Source organism: Neovison vison, chromosome 13 (assembly GCF_020171115.1).
Source record: "Neovison vison isolate M4711 chromosome 13, ASM_NN_V1, whole genome shotgun sequence".
In the NCBI taxonomy this organism is placed as follows: domain Eukaryota; kingdom Metazoa; phylum Chordata; class Mammalia; order Carnivora; family Mustelidae; genus Neogale; species Neogale vison.
Window position 1 is genome coordinate 105,930,101 of NC_058103.1, and position 16,563 is coordinate 105,946,663.

Consider the following 16,563-nt stretch of genomic DNA (forward strand, 5'->3'; position numbering starts at 1 on the left):
TTAGTACAACTGACTTTTCTTGAGCTCAGTCACCTGGGAAATACTTAGAGCTTCCTTAGTTGGCTCATTCATTTCACCAGCCTAACAGGAATGGTAAGGGACCTAGGCCTAAAGGAACTATCCTGTCATATACTGAGAAAAGGAGACTGTACCTCCTGCTTTTGGCTTCATCTCTAAATCTTGTTCATAATAAATTTGGTAAGGACTGTGAAAAGTAAAAGCAGTTATATCTATTTAAAGTGGAATTCTTGGGATGCCTAGGTGTCTCAGTCAGTTAAGCGTCCACCTTCAGCTCAGGTCATAATCCCAGAGTGCTGGGATCAAGCTCCACATTGGGCTCCCTGCTCAGTGGGGAGTCTGCTTCTCCCTCTGCCCCGCCTCGTGCTCTCTTGCTCTCTCTCAAATAAATAAATAATATCTTTAAAAAGAAATTTGGTAAGGACTTCTTCATGTAGAAGCCAACTGTGATATTGAAAGGTTTAATCAGAGAGGAGCAAAAATATGCATTTATATAAATATTTTTATAAATATTATAAATAAATTATATATAGTTTATCACTTTGCTGTTGTGGCCTCAAAATACATGTACCTAACCTTCTCTTTCCTATGACATATTAGTATGGCTTTTCAAACTTTATATGGTTCTGACAATAATGCATGGTCCTTCTGAAAAGAATGGCTACAACTGAATTTCTTTCAATCTGGTTCAAAGTATATTATTCCTGAAAGGCATTCCTTGAAACCTGCGGCATAAATTAGGCATTATCTCTGTTTTCATCACCCTGATAAAAGTTTTCTTCACTACTTTTGTCTTCTTACTGTTATTGTTGTTAATTCATTATACTCTATTCTTTCAGTAAGGAGAGTTAAAGCTGAAGGTTAATGGGTATAAACCTATAGTTATAACATCTTTCCTGGAGAACTATTTACTTTGAACGAATCTTCAAATTAACTGTGAAGCTGGATAAAATCTGGATTTATCCAGACTGTCATCCATTAGACTCTGAGCTGCCTGACTTCTTGTTACTTCATAAACTTTATCACATTATATATATTACATACATACTTCTCAAATTATATACTTTTCTCAAATTTTATATATATATACTACTTCTCAAAACTACATATATTTTTCTTTTTTTTAAGATTTTATTTATTTATTTGACAGAGAGAGATCACAAGTAGGCAGAGCAGCAGGCAGAGAGAGAGGGGGAAGCAGGCTCCCTGGGATCATGACCTGAGCTGAAGGCAGAGGCTTTAATCCACTAGCCACCCAGGCTCCCCTCAAATTATATATACTTTTCAAGTATTACTAAAATGTATCTAATCTCTAAGGATAAAAATGTGACATCTGATAATATTCAAAAGAAATATACCACCTTTTTTTCCCCAAATACGTTTTGAGTAAGCACTTTTAGAAAAAACTGGCGTGATTCCTTGAAGAAAGCAGGACTTATTTGGATGTTAAATTATTGGAAGTTTTTCTCAAAGTTATCTTAATTTCTCATGCTAATCTTCTTTTATTTAAGTTACAGACATAAAATGTAACATCCTTCCCTTGAATGAATTAAAATCATAAAAGGATAATACTCCTAGTCTAAAAGGTTTAAAACAGAACAAAACTGAATGATGGTCTAAGCACACCAAGGCTTTTTATCATTCTCAAGATGATTCCATTAAAAAGGCATGCATCAAGAAACAAACTCACTGATGCAAAGGCTGCAATGCTCAGAAGAACCAGATATCAAACATAAGGACTCATGACCATTTCAAAGGCATATGGTGGTAAAGTGAATAGCGGGCATCCCATCTAAAGCACAGCTATGTCTCAGCCCCTGTTGACGTCTACCATGTAATATAGACCCAATGCTGCCAGCACTGATTTTTCAGGAGTTGTTATTAGTCACTGAAATGTCAATAAAATCTCCCTGATTTCAGAGGCGTGGGGGGGGGGGCTCAGTTGCTAAAGCATCTGACTTCAATTCAGGTCATGATTTCAGGGTCCTGGGATCAAGTTCCCCACCCCTCACCCCCATGAAGCTCCTGCATCCAGTCCCGTGCTCACCCCTCAGGCTCCCTGTTCAGCCGGGAGTCTGCTTGTTCCTTTCCTTCTGCCCCTCCCCACCACACCTGCTCTCTTTCAAATATATAAATAAAATCTTTAATATCTCCCTATTTTTATATGTTGGCAATTAATTTTTAAAAATTTTAAATATACAAAACACCCATTTGAAACCTCTCGTCTAAAGCTGTTCAAGTGAAATACAGCTTTGCAAGTCTTTAGCATAAATAATCTATGTTGCCAAAAACAAGGATGGGTACTCAAAGAACAAAAGTATCCTGTTTAAACTAAAAAGTACCTATTCACTCTAGCAAAAAAAAAAAAAAAATCTTATGAAAAGAGGAAGTCTGAAATAATGATAACACTTTCTACTAAATAGTTCAGAATATCATGGCTAGTGCTCTTAACTAGATCGATTTAATTGATTTGTTTATTATTAAAGGGAATATTTACATTTCTTAATTTCACATCCAAATGAGAACAATTTCGGTATTATTCTCAGAAAATAAGCAGTTTTCAAAACAAAAGTTTATTCCACATTAGATAATGGTATGACATTTACACCATTTATATGATAAACAGATGTATTTATATGCATTTATATGACAAACAGATGGCCTTATAAAGAGAAAAGGCTATCATATATAAAATTACAAGTCCAGGGGCATCTGGGTGGTTAGATGGGTTAAAGCTTCAGCCTTCCGCTCAGGTCATGATCCCAAGGTCCTGGGATCGAGCCCCATATCAGGCTCTCTGCTCAGCAGGGAGCCTGCTTCCCTTCCTCTCTCTCCACCTGCCTCTTGTGATCTCTGTCTGTCAAATAAATAAATAAAATCTTAAAAAAAAATTACAAGTCCATGGGCTGATGATGAATGTAGCTGTTTCTGATACTGAGATGGGTTATAGCCACAGACATTGCAAATTTCATTTAAAATCATCTAGTCAAAGACAACACTAATATTGGTAAAGTTTTCTTATTAGGAAATAATCATATCATTAAACTTTCCTTGAGCAAGCAAGGCAGCCAAAAGAGGGGAAGGAGGGGACTGGAGTGGTTTTGTTGTTGTTGTTGTTTTTGTTTTTTAAGATTTTATTTATTTATTTGACAGAGAGAGAGAGAGAGATCACAATTAGACAGAGAGGCAGGGGGTCGGGGGGTGGCAGGAAGCAGGCCCTCGCTGAGCAGAGTCAGATGCGGGGCTCAATCCCAGGACCCCGAGCCGAAGGCAGAGGCTTAACCCACTGAGCCACCCAAGTACTCCATGGGAGACTGGAGTTTTAACAGCTATATACAGAAAGCCTGAATTTGCTTCCTGTATTTCCCATTAACTTATTGATAAGCCACACAAGGCAGTAATAAATCTCACCTCTAATTAGATCTTATGTAACATTTCACTGTATTTGTATACTGAATTACCCTAAATAGTAACTATCTTCCACCTTCTGAAATCCTTATTCTAGAACATGTTTTCCTTCTCTCATGGAGCATAAAGGATTATAACAGGAGTGTTCCCATATTCAGCTTTCTCTTTCTCAGTTTCATGTATGAACTAGGTACAATGGAATCTGATTCTTTCTCCTAAAGGCGCTGAGCTACTTTTCATCTTAGGTACATACCATACTCTTGCTTGGTACCTGGAAACACAGGTTTAAAACTCAGTTAACTCTAAAGTTTAAGATAGGGCTGCATTTTAATCATAGCAGTATGAAAGGCATTACACTACTATCTTCTGCTTGCTTTTATCATGAATGAGTCTTCATTTTGCACTGTATTTACTGGGAACTGCAAGGGCTGCTGTTGAAAATCTGACAGCATTATAAATACAAATACTACTCTATTTTTATCTAACCCTTGTCCAGTTACAAATACTATTTTTTTAAAAGATTTTATTTATTTATTTGACAGAGAGAGATCACAAGTAGGCAGAGAGGCAGGCAGAGAGAGAGAGAGAGAGGAAAGCAGGCTCTCTGCTTAGCAGAGAGCCTGATGCGGGACTCGATCCCAGGACCCTGGGATCATGACCCGAGCCGAAGGCAGCGACTTAACCCACTGAGCCACCCAGGCACCCACAAATACTATTTCTTAATCAATGGCTAAACACATAGGCAACTTCACCCATCTAATTAGAATGTTTAAAGTTATATTTATCCCCCTCTTCAAAGGGCCACTATCTGTTTATTCTCTCATTTTATAGCTTACATGATAGTGCAAAAGGAATAGTTTCTTTCTATATTCTTTTTTTTTTTTTTAAGGATTGTATTTATTTATTTGACAGAGAGAGGGAGGGATGGAGAGAGAGCAAGAGAGAGCGTGAGTGGGGGGGTGCAGAGGGAGAAGCAGACACCCCACTGAGCAGGGAGCCCCAATATGGGGCTCAATCTCAGGACCCCAGGATCACGACCTGATGCTTAACTGACTAAGCCACCCAGGTGCCACTTTCTATATTCTTAATACAAAGCCACTCTATCTCAGATTTTATTAATCTCTGCATATACTTTACAGGACATAATGAAAAACCTAGGGATAGTTCACATCTGTCACACTGTAGAACAGGGACAACTATACTATCCAAAATTTATTGGGCTTTTATGTGCCAGACACTTTTTAAGTGACTTAAATATATTAATTCATTAAATTTTTCTACAATCCTATGAAACAGTAATATTTTTACCACCATCCTCATTTCACAGATGAGGAAACCAAGTAAAGTACCTAAGATTCATAAAACTAGTAAGAAATGGAGCCAGCACACTTGGCAGCCTGACTCAAGAATTCTTTATAAACACTATACTGATTACCAAAACTTACATGAAGTTTATGATTGCCCTAAGACAGCATACTCTTGTAACCTGAGATTAAAATGAACCCCACCCAACTTCTTCAGTGATTAAGATTCATCAATAACTGGTGACACCTACGTAGCTCAGTTGGTTAAGGGTCTGCCTTTGGCTCAGGTCATGGTCCCAGGGTCCTGTGATCGAGCCCCTCTCTGCTCCGCAGGGAGCCTACTTCTCCCTCTCCCTCTGCTGCTCCCCCTGCTTGTGTTCTCTCACTCTCTGTCAAAGAGATAAATAAAATCTTAAAAAAAAAAAAAAGATTCATCACTGACTGGCACAACAGATACAAAAGATTATCACAAGAAAATGTATTCTTTTAGGAAATATGAGTACATCTTCATGTATATTCAAGTTTTCTCAAGAAGATGCTACTGGCCTAATATGTAAGGTACAATTTATTATTATACAGTCCAATGCTCTATAACATGTTAGGTAGGGCACATTTTGAATTTATAGAAGTATCTTAACCGTAAGAACTTGATTAATACAAAATTTAGTACAGAATACTTTTTGTCCTTTCAATTTTTGTGATATCTGGAACGATTGATACTTTTTCCTATAATCTTTCTCTATAACTAAGCTACAGTAAAAGAAAAGTATTTATTTTAAGGAGAATGGAAAAACATGAGTTCAAGAGGTCTTTCAATGATATTTTACCTTCACTGGGATATGGCTATAGTTACATTATATAATTCACATGGAGCATAGCAAGCTTCTATTTGAATTCTACAAATATATATGATCAGCAATAAACTTCCCCTTTCATTATTTTCAGTAAAGCTAACTGAATTTCATTAATTAGCAGAGGCCAGTGTGAGGAGTTAAGACTAAGAGACAATTCACAATCTTGACAACTATTAGTACTACATAATTCTCATATTATAATGGATTATCTCAGAGCAAGAAAAACTATAGTACTAGAATCATAAAAGACTTTATCTAACCATTTCTATGAAAAATTAATTAAAGTTGGAAGAATTAGGGACACCTAGATGGCTCAGTCGGTTAAGGGTTAAGTGTTGGCCTTCTGCTCAGGTTGCTCTTTCTCTCTCCCTCCCTCCTGCATGCACTCTTTCTCTCAAATAAATAAAATTTTAAAAAATAAATAAAATTAGGAAAAATTAGATTCATGACTACCCTAAGATTTGAAACAGAGTGTGCATGTGCATGAATACACACACACACACACACACACACACACAAATTGGGAAGGGACAGAGAAGAGAGGGAGAGAGAAATCCTAAAAGCAGACTCCCCGCTGAGCACAGAGCCCAACTTGGGGCTGGATGCCAGGACCGTGAGGTCATGACCTGGGCTGAAATCAAGAGTCAGAAGCTCAACCAATTAAGCCATCCAGGCAGGCACCCCTTGAATACTTTTTTTTTCTTTTTAAAGATTTTATCCATTTAGTTGACACAAAGAGAGAGAGATCACAAGTAGGCAGAGAGAGGGGGGGAAGCAGGCTCCCCGCCGAGCAGAGAGCCTGATGCGGAACTAGATCCCTGGACCTTGAGATCATGACCTGAGCCGAAGGCAGAGGCTTAACCCACTGAGCCATCCAGGTGCCCCCTTTGAATTCTTTAAATAAAGCCTTCTGAAACCCCAAAACTTCAACTACCTTTCACTACCACAAACTTTAGGGTTTACTTCATAGTTCTGAATTTATCTAGTATTAAGAATATCTGTTGAGTGCCTGCTGCAGACTAGGTACCATATGAGACACTTCACATGGGTTATCTGACCCACGGGAGAAGTAAAGTTTAAAGACATTAAGTAACTTGCCAAATATTACCACAGCTAAGAAATGGCAGAGAGATAACTCAAATTCAGACGTGCCTAATTCCAAAACTGTCTCCCATCATGTTATGTGCCATCCTATCACATCACACTTTACCTCATTCAACATGAATAAAAACATCTGTACCTTAGTTTTCAGTTAGTTTTACTGTTCCTTTCTAAAGATTTATTCATTTTGGGGGGTGGGGGGAGGGAGAGGGAGTCCCAGGCAGACTCTGCACTGAGCATAGAGTCTGATGGGGGCTCAATCCCAAGACCTTGAGATCAGACCTGAGCCAAAAGCCAATGGTAGGATGCTCAGCTGAGTGCACCACCCAGGTGCCCCAGTTTTCCTGGGTTTTAAGCTACAGTTTACAAAAATATTACATAAATACTTAATGTCATAAGAAAATTTTACTTAAAAAAAAAAAAGAAAATTTTACTTTTTAAAGCTATGTAAAAATTGGGGTGCCTGGGTGGCTCACTCAGTTGAGCCACCAGCTCTTGGTTCTGACTCAGGTCATGAGATCCAGCCCTCTGTAGGAATCTGAGCTCAGCATAGAGTCTGCTTTGGGATTCTCTCCCTCTGACCCTTCTCCCCGACTCTCTCTCTAAAATAAATAAATCTTTTAAAAAACAAAGTTATGTAAACATTACCAACCAATGACTATTGACTTACAGCAAAAGCAGTTCTTCTGATAAACATAATTTATACTGATTTATCAACCTTTCAGATTTCCTGGGAAATTCATCCTTATCTTCAGAGATTATACACTCAGCTTTAAACATGAGCTAAACTACCTGGGAATAAAGAAATTCTAGCGTGTACATCTCAGGAGTAAAACACAGAAGTACTATTTTCTAAGACCATCACATTCAAGGACCTAGAAAGAGGCAGTTTTAATTTAAAACTAAGGCAATGATACCAACAAAGCATGAACTACAGAAATCTTTTATCTATGTTAACAGATAATAGTATTAAAATTATCCTTACCAAAAAGCTCACTCCTAGAATTACCTGTTTTTCTCTAATTTAGGGTAAGAACACACTATTATTTTCGTCACCGGTTTCCCTTATGATATTTCCAGAAGACTTAATATAAAGATTCAGATTATTGGCTTATTTTTATTCTACAATAATTACTTTGTTAAAACAATCTACAAAGAAAATGAACATTTGTTTCAAGTACTCAGAACACATCCTGTGTAAGAACAGTAAACCAACACAGACTAATAGAAAAAATATATATATCTTTCAGTAATGTGGTGAAAGCGTTTTCTTTTCTACCACACTATAAAATCTTTTTTAAGCTAAGTTATGCTAAAAAAAAAAAAAACAAAACAAAAAAACACAGTAACTGTCATTGAGCAGATGGTTTTTCTTCTCTCCTGAAGGAAAAATAAATAATAAAACTGTCACGATGAAGCCAGTATTGAAAAGCCGCAAACACCTCCCACTGGCATACAGAGTGACAAAGATCCTGAATCATCATTTTTCTTACAATTTTTTTTAAAAAATTTAAATAAGGCTTTGATAACGGCAGTGTGGTAATACAGGAACAGTCAGCATAACACGTTACAGGACACCAACAAGCAGCCTTGATGACAACCCAAATAGTTACTGGATTGATTTTTCCATTGATTGCCTCATCCCTATCTAACTACCAAAGAACTATTGTTTCCTCCATTAATATTTCCTTTTGATTGAGGATTTGGATTTTTAAGCTTTAATGTAACTTTTCACCTAATTACTACTTTTTTAAAAATACCCTATCACAAGCTTAATAGTAGAGTCTCTGCAATATTGACAGGAAAAATCAGAATTTCAAATTTTTCTGTTGATCAAGGAAATACTAGATTGTTATACAAACATCTGATTTGAGTTCCCCCAGTAGAGAGTCAACTTACTCCTGCTGTTTCCTGTCTTGTTTTAGTTACTTCATTCAAAAGCTTAAGGATAAGAACAAAATAAAGCCTACTTAAAACCTGCCTGTAAGCTTCTTCAATGTAGAAGCAAATCTTTGTTTTCACTGTACTTTCAGTGCCAACACTAGGCTTAAGACAAAATAGTTGCTCAATAAATTTATGAGATACAAATGAGTGATACTATCCTTAATTATACATCTATTTATCACTATGATATAGACTGTGGCTATCGTTACCTGTCTGCTTACTAAACTGTGGAGCTCTATGGAACCAGGCACTGCTGTCTTAGCTGCCTACAGTGTCAAGCAGCTTCTGCTGTACAGAACACAGCAGGGTAAATATATGTTTAACTAAGTGACTGTTTTTAATGAACTGAAATTTACTTGACAGGTACCCTCAATTTACTAAATCCTAGCCCTGCATTTCACTTATTCTAATTACAAAAAAATTAAGAAACAGCAAAACCACAATATACACAAAATCTATAATCCATCCTCTACACACTTTTTTCTTTCTTATTTGTTTTAAAGCCAGAATGTCTACTATAATTAGTATAAATTCAACATGCACTCAATACTTACATGTCACTAAATATGCTCAGAATTCCTACAGAGTAAAAGATTTGTAATATTCACCATTTCCATCATCAGAGGAAGATCCCATTCTATTCCCTATAATATCAGGGATATCAGCAGTATATTTTTAAATGATTAAAAAAAAAATCATCAGGGGTTCCTGGGTGGCTCAGTCGGTTAAGCGACTGCCTTCAGCTCAGGTAATGATCTCACAGTCCTGGGATCAAGGCCACACATCAGGCTCCCTGCTCAGTGGGGAGCATGCTTCCCCCTCTTCCTCTGCCCCTCCTCCCTGCTTGTGCTCTCTCTCTTAAATGAATAAATAAAAATCTTAAAAAGAAAAACAAATTAGTTCTTCCAAATTACTATAAGCCTCTTACAGGCAAAAACCCTTTTCTTCTTTATGATGTCCCACAATAACTTATGCATAGTAATTGTTCAAAATAAAGCAAGTTTTAGAAAATTTTGAAGTTCTTTGTAATCTTCAATTAAACTGAATTTAATCATGTTGCCTAAATCCAGGCATCCTAGGATGTTTATTTTAATGAATTGAATTTTTAAAAATCTGTGTTGTAAAAGCTTTAAAAGAAATTATAAGAACACTAAGAGCTTCATAATTTACACAATGTAGATATTCAAATAGCTAAAAAAATAAATCAATAATTGGGTTAATTCCCTCCTTTTAGTCCCTTCTCCCATCACAAAGCAGGTCATCTCCATAACACAGAAAATAAAAACAAAAATTAGTTTGATAATTAACTTCCCAAGGGAAAACAGCTAATGAAAAGTAAAATTCCAGAGCGCCTGGGTGGCTCAGTGGGTTAAAGCCTCTGCCTTCGGCTCAGGTCATGATTCCAGGGTCCTGGGATTGAGCCCCACATCAGGCTGTCTGCTCCGCGGGGAACCTGCTTCCTCTTCTCTCTCTCTCTGCCTGCCTCTCTGCCTACTTGTGATCTCTGTCTGTCAAATAAATAAATACAATTTTTTAAAAAAGAAAAGTAAAATTCCAGAGTTGGTTTGAATTTGGATCTATGCCACTCTCGGATTGAACATCTTTTTTCTGACTACTGGATAATTAATTAAAATAACTATGTCCCTCACTCAGTTACTACTAAATTAAATCAAGAAGAGCACTTATAGGGGCTCCAGGGTGGCTCAGTTGGTTAAGCGATTGCCTTCGGCTCAGGTCATGATCCTGGAGTTCTAGGATCGAATGAGTCCTGCATCAGGCTCCATGGGAGTCTGCTTCTTCCTCTGACCCTCTCCCCTCTCATGTTCTCTCTCTCTCTCTCTCAAATAAATAAATAAAATCTTAAAAAAAAAAAAAGAATAGCACTTAAAATGTACATAGAGGGAATACAGTCAATAATATTGCAATAACTTTGCATGGTACAGATGGTAACTAGACTTACTGTGGGGATCACTTCATAATGTATAAAAATATCAAATCACTATGATGTATATCTGAAACTAATAAGATATTGTATATCAATCATATTTCAATTAAAAAATAACAATGTTTAGGGGCGCCAGGATGGCATAGTCAGTTAAGTGTCAGACTCAGAGTTGTGAGATCCAACCTATGTCAGGGTTTGTGCTCAGTGAGGAGTCTGCTTGAGAGTCTCTCTCCCTCTCCCTCTCCCTCTGCCCTTCCCACTCATTCTGTCTAACAATCTTCAAAAAAATAAAACAATGTTTACAAGTCACCATAATTGTAACTTAAAACTTCTTGTTACATTCACAGTTTAAAATAGGCAAAATTATTAATAAGTTTTTTTGACATAAATACTGCTTTGACTTCTATGCTTTTGAGGGCATCTTAGAGCTAATGCTCTTCAGTTCTTCCTTTACAAAAATTTTCACAAGGAATTATACTGAGTAGTTTTTTCTGGGTTTTAGGAAAAGATTGCTCAAATCCTCCTTACGGCCAGTGTCAAAGTGAATGAAGAAGCTGGTTAGGATATGTGTTGCAGTCTGTACTTAGAAAAAAAAGAATTAGATGCAGATGGTACTTGAACAGGAAGGCTGGTTCAATGGTGATACAAGCCACCATGTTTTCCTCCTTAGTTCTGTATCTTTAACTAGACAGCCATAAATATCTTTAGAAGATAACAGACAAAAGGGATTAAAATTTTCTCTTCAGTTTTAGTTGAAAAGACTTTCAGAATGGCTAGTAAACAGGAAAAATACTGCAGAAACAGAACGACCACAACTATCCTCTTCTTTTCTGAGTATAAAAAAAGTGTTTAAAGAAGGTTAAAGCTACACAATCTTGGACTTAAAAAGATATTTCTATATAAAACTCTACCGAATAGCTGACCATTACATACTGCCTATAGTGCATATACTTTGATACATTTAAAAAATTTCAAGATAAAAATAATAAAGATGCATCAAACTAGAAACCATCTACCCAAATGAAAATAGAACTTTTATTTATTTATTATTACTTTTTAAAGATTTTATTTATTTGACAGACAGAGATCACAAGTAGGCAGAGAGGCAGGCAGAGAGAGAGGAAGAGAAGCAGGCTCCCTGCTGATTGGAGAGCCCGATGCAGGGCTCGATTCCAGGACTCTGGGATCATGATCTGAGCTGAAGGCAGAGGCTTTAACCCACTGAGCCACCCAGGCGCCCCTTGAATTTTTTTTAATAATAGTCAGACTAGGGGCGCCTGGGTGGCTCAGTCAGTTGGGTGTCTGCCATCAGCTCAGGACATGATCCCAGGGTCCTGGGATCGAGTCCCACATCAGGCTCCCTGCACAGTGGGGAGCCTGCTTCTCCCTCTGCCCCCTACCCTGCTTGTGCTCTCTCTCTCTCCTGCTTCTAAATTTAAAAAAAAAAAAAAAAATCTTAAAAAAAAATAGTCATTCTAATGAGTATGAAGTGGTATCTCATTCCAGTTCTGATTTGTATTTCCCTAAAGACTAAGAATTTTGAGTATCTTTTCAAGTGTTTACAAGTGTTTATTTGTATATCTTCACTGGAGAAATGTCTACTCAAGTTCTATACCCATTTCTTTTTTAAGATTTTTTTTTTTTTTTTGACAGTGAGAGAGAGAGATTGCAAATGGGGAGTATTAGAGGGAGAGAGAAGCAGGCTCCCCATGGAGCAGGGAGCCTGATGTGGGGCTCGATCCCAGGATCCTAGGATCATTATCTGAGCTGAAGGCAGATGTTAACTGACTGAGCCACCCAGGTGGCTTGAACTGTGAACCCAGGTGCCATTCTTGAACTGTTTTTTGTTGTCGTTGAGTTTTAGGCATCATGCAAACATTCTGTTATTAATCCCTTAGCAGAAAATACTTGCAAGTATTTTTTTCCATTTTGTAGTTCATTTTTTCACTTTCTTGATAGCATCCATGACACACAAAGCCCTAAATCTGTAAGTTGCTTTGAAGGCTAACTAACCTTTATCTCCACTTTGCACTTGCACTGCTATTAAAATCAGACCTGTTGGGGCACCTGGGTGGCTTAGTGTGTTAAGACTCTGCCTTCAGCTCAGGTCATTATCCCAGGGTCCTGGGACTGAGTCCCGCATCGGGCTCTCTGCTCGGCAGGGAGCCTGCTTTCTCCTCTCTCTCTACCTGCCTCTCTGCCTACTTGTGATCTCTCTGTGTCAAATAAATAAATAAATTCTTTTTAAAAAAAATTTTTAGGGCGCCTGGGTGACTCAGTGGGTTAAGCCGCTGCCTTCGGCTCAGGTCATGATCTCAGGGTCCTGGGATGGAGTCCCGCATTGGGCTTTCTGCTCAGCAGGGAGCCTGCTTCCTCCTCTCTCTCTGCCCGCCTCTCTGCCTACTTGTGATCTCTGTCTGTCAAATAAATAAATAAAATCTTAAAAAAAAAATTTTTTTAATTAAAAAAAAATCAGACCTGATAATCAGATTAAGCCTTCAAGTATCTAAAACATAAAGCTGAATGAAGACCAAAAGGCTGAAATAACAATAGCAGATATCATTTTCTGTAAGAAAAATTCTGATATCGTTTCTTACTTTTAAAAGAACAGGATGAAGGGGGGCGCCTGGGTGGCTCAGTGGGTTAAAGCCTCTGCCTTCGGCTCAGGTCATGATTCCAGGGTCCTGGGATCAAGTCCCGCATCCGGGCTCTCTGCTCAGCAGGAAGCCTGCTTCCCTTCCTCTCTCCTCTGCCTGTCTCTCTGCCCACTTGTGATCCCTATCTGTCAAATAAATAAATAAAACCTTAAAAATAAAAAACAACAACAGGATGAGGGGTGCCCTCAGTGGTTAAACTAATCTCTTATTTCAGCTCAGGTCATGACCTCAGAGTTGTGAGATTGAGCCCTGCACTGGGCTCTGCACTCAGCAGGATGTCTGCTTGAGAGTCTCTCTCTCCCTCTCCCTCTGCTCCTCCCTGCACTCGCACCTGTGCTCTCTCTCTCTCAAATAAGTAAATCTTTAAAAAAAAAAAGAGAGAGAGAGAAAAGAACTGGATGAATTGGGGAGCCTGGTTGGCTCAGTCTATTGGGCCTCTCTGCCTCTTGATTTTAGCTCAGGTCTTGATCTCAGGCTGGTGAGTTCAGGCCCAACATTGAGCTTGATGCTGGGTATGGAGCCTACTTAAAACAAAAAACAGGGGCACCTGGGTGGCTCAGTGGATTAAGCCGCTGCCTTCAGCTTGGGTCATGATCTCAGTGTCCTGGGATCAAGCCCCACATGGGCTCTTTGCTCAGCGGAGAGCCTGCTTCTCTCTCTCTCTCTCTCTCTGCCTGACTCTCTGCCTACTTGTGATCTCTCTGTCAAATAAATAAATAAAATCTTTTTAAAAAACAAAAACAAACAAACAAAAACAAAAACAAAACAACAAAAAAATACAAGTAAGAAGACAGGATGAAAGAAGACAGTTTCATTAAGTGAGACTGCTGGCTCTAATCACCTTTTGCTAATTCACAGATATCCTCCAGACACCATTCTCCATGAGCTGTGCTACAGCTCATATAATCTTGTTTACATTTAGAGTCAAAACATGTTACTACACAGAAGGATACTTTGATCAAATACAATTTCACTATTCATAATTCATATTTATAATTCATCAGATAGCACTATGCAAAATAAATATGGACCAATCTCAAACACACTTACTAGGTCCCTACTTTTTATTTTGAGTATTTTCTTTGAATCCCTTATTGCCATAAAACAGCAGTTCTCAGTTGTGGCTGCATAGCAGTCACTAATGAAACCAGGAACCACACCCCCCTTAATATCCTGATTTAATAAGATAAAGATGGGTAGGACACTAAAACTTTTTAAATATGCAGCTAGATTGAGATCCATTATGCTAACATAACATTTGTTATCAACATTTCTCTAACACTGATAACAAATAGCAGTTAAAAATTTCATGCATTTGCTGTTCTTTATAAAATCAAAAATTTGGGGGCACGCCTGGCTAGCTCAGTCCATGGAGCATGCAACTCTTGATCTCAGGATTGTGAATTTGAGCCGCACATTGGGTGCAGAAATTACTTAAAAACAAGAAAATCTTAAAAGAAAAAAAAAAGCAAACAAATATTTCTAACCCTAAGAAAATATATATTATCTTTCTTGAAAGATTTTATTCATTTACTAATGACAGGGTGGGAGAGCAAGAGAAAGCACAAGCAGGGGGAGCAGCAGAGGAAGAGAGAGAAGCAGGCTCCCTACTGAGCAGGGAGTATGATGCGGGGCTCGATCCTGGGACCCCAGGATCACAACCTAAGCTGAAGGCAGACACCCAACTGGCTGAGCTACCCAGGGCCCCAGTAAATAAAAATCTTTAAAAAAATATATACATATAGGGACGCCTGGGTGGTTCAATCAGTTAAGCCTCTGTCTTCAGCTCTGGTTGGTGTGTTATTGGGCTCCTTGCTCAGCAGGGAGCCTGCTTCCTTCTCCCTCTGCCTGCCACTCCCCGTGTTTGTGTACTCATCTCTCTCTCTGACAAATAAATAAATAAAATCTTAAAAAAAAATACACACACACACACACACACACACACACACACATATAATCTCCTAGTGACCCTGCTTTCATATTGAACTGATACAATGAATCAAGGAAGACCCACTGGCCTAGTTCTTACTTTATCCTTCCTTATTAAATCCATTGCAAGTAGTTCCTCATTTCACCATCTTTATTCCTGTACCCTTTTGTTCCAGTCAAGACATGAAATAGCAGGAAGACAAAAGAAAACTTTCCAAATTCAGGTGACCTTCCAAAGTGTATTTTACCAATATATTTCTAAACATACAACACAATTTTAACACTGTGCTACATACAGTATTGGATAAATCTCCATAATCATTATATATATACATATATGTATATATGTATACATGTACATATATACATATATATGTATATATATAAAACCTATAATATATAGGTTATATATTAACCTATATTCAATCAAAATATGAATGGAAAAAGCTCATTTATTTATTAATAAGTATTAACTTACTGCTTTCTATTACCAGGTATGAGGATATACACTGGATATAAACACAAAATACAGATTTTAATGGCTTTAAGAAATATGACAAGGGCTCTTACAGATATGTGAGAGGTATTCGGCAGTATAAGGAAGTATAGACAAGGAACATCTAATAATTTAGTGGTTAAAAATACTTCAAAGAGTGAGATTTAACTGTGGAGGCAGGGAAGCAGGGGTTGGGGGAGACTAATAAGAGTTCCTGAAAAAATATACCAAGGGAGAGAAAGGCATTGCAGAGGGGGAAAAAATGTACACACACACACACACACACACACACACACACACACACATGAATGGAGCCAAAAGAATGCAGTCTCTAACGCAGCTGTTCTCAAAGCATGGTCCCTAGGTCAGGAGCATCAACATCACCTGGGAATTTGTTATAAATAGAAATTTTGGGGCCCCAGCCCAGATCCATTAAATCAGAAACTCTGGAGGAAGGGGCCAGCAATCTACACTTTAACAAATCCTCCAGATGACTCTGATACACACTAAAGTTTCAAAACCACTGATCTAATCTGATCAGGGAACTGTAATTATGTTATTAAAATTAAAACAGAGAAAGCTCACAACTGTTGGAGGTCAAATTGCACAAGGCATTGTACACTAACATTAAGACCTGAGAAGCCACTGACAGTTCCCAATCTGTGAGGTTCTTTTCCTCTCTTATTATCATTGCCCGCATATGCACTGTCTTCATGCTCTAATGGGATATTTAAGAAACTTGACTATGTGCTATGGTCAAGAGCCACCAAGAGTTAACCACAAATTTTGATACTGTATTTTCATTATTACCGAGTTTTAAGTATTCTTTTTATTTTATTTTATTTTATTTTATTTATTTGACAGAGAGAGAGAGACATCACAAGCAGGCAGAGAGAGAGAAGGCGAA

At 37.8% G+C, this 16,563-nt stretch overlaps 1 protein-coding gene across 7 annotated transcripts in view; it reads right to left on the reverse strand.

The window, feature by feature from the left end:
* The window catches only part of CSNK1G1 (casein kinase 1 gamma 1), a 198,099-nt gene that overhangs the window by 135,402 nt on the left and 46,134 nt on the right, over positions 1-16,563 (reverse strand). The window lies entirely within an intron of this gene.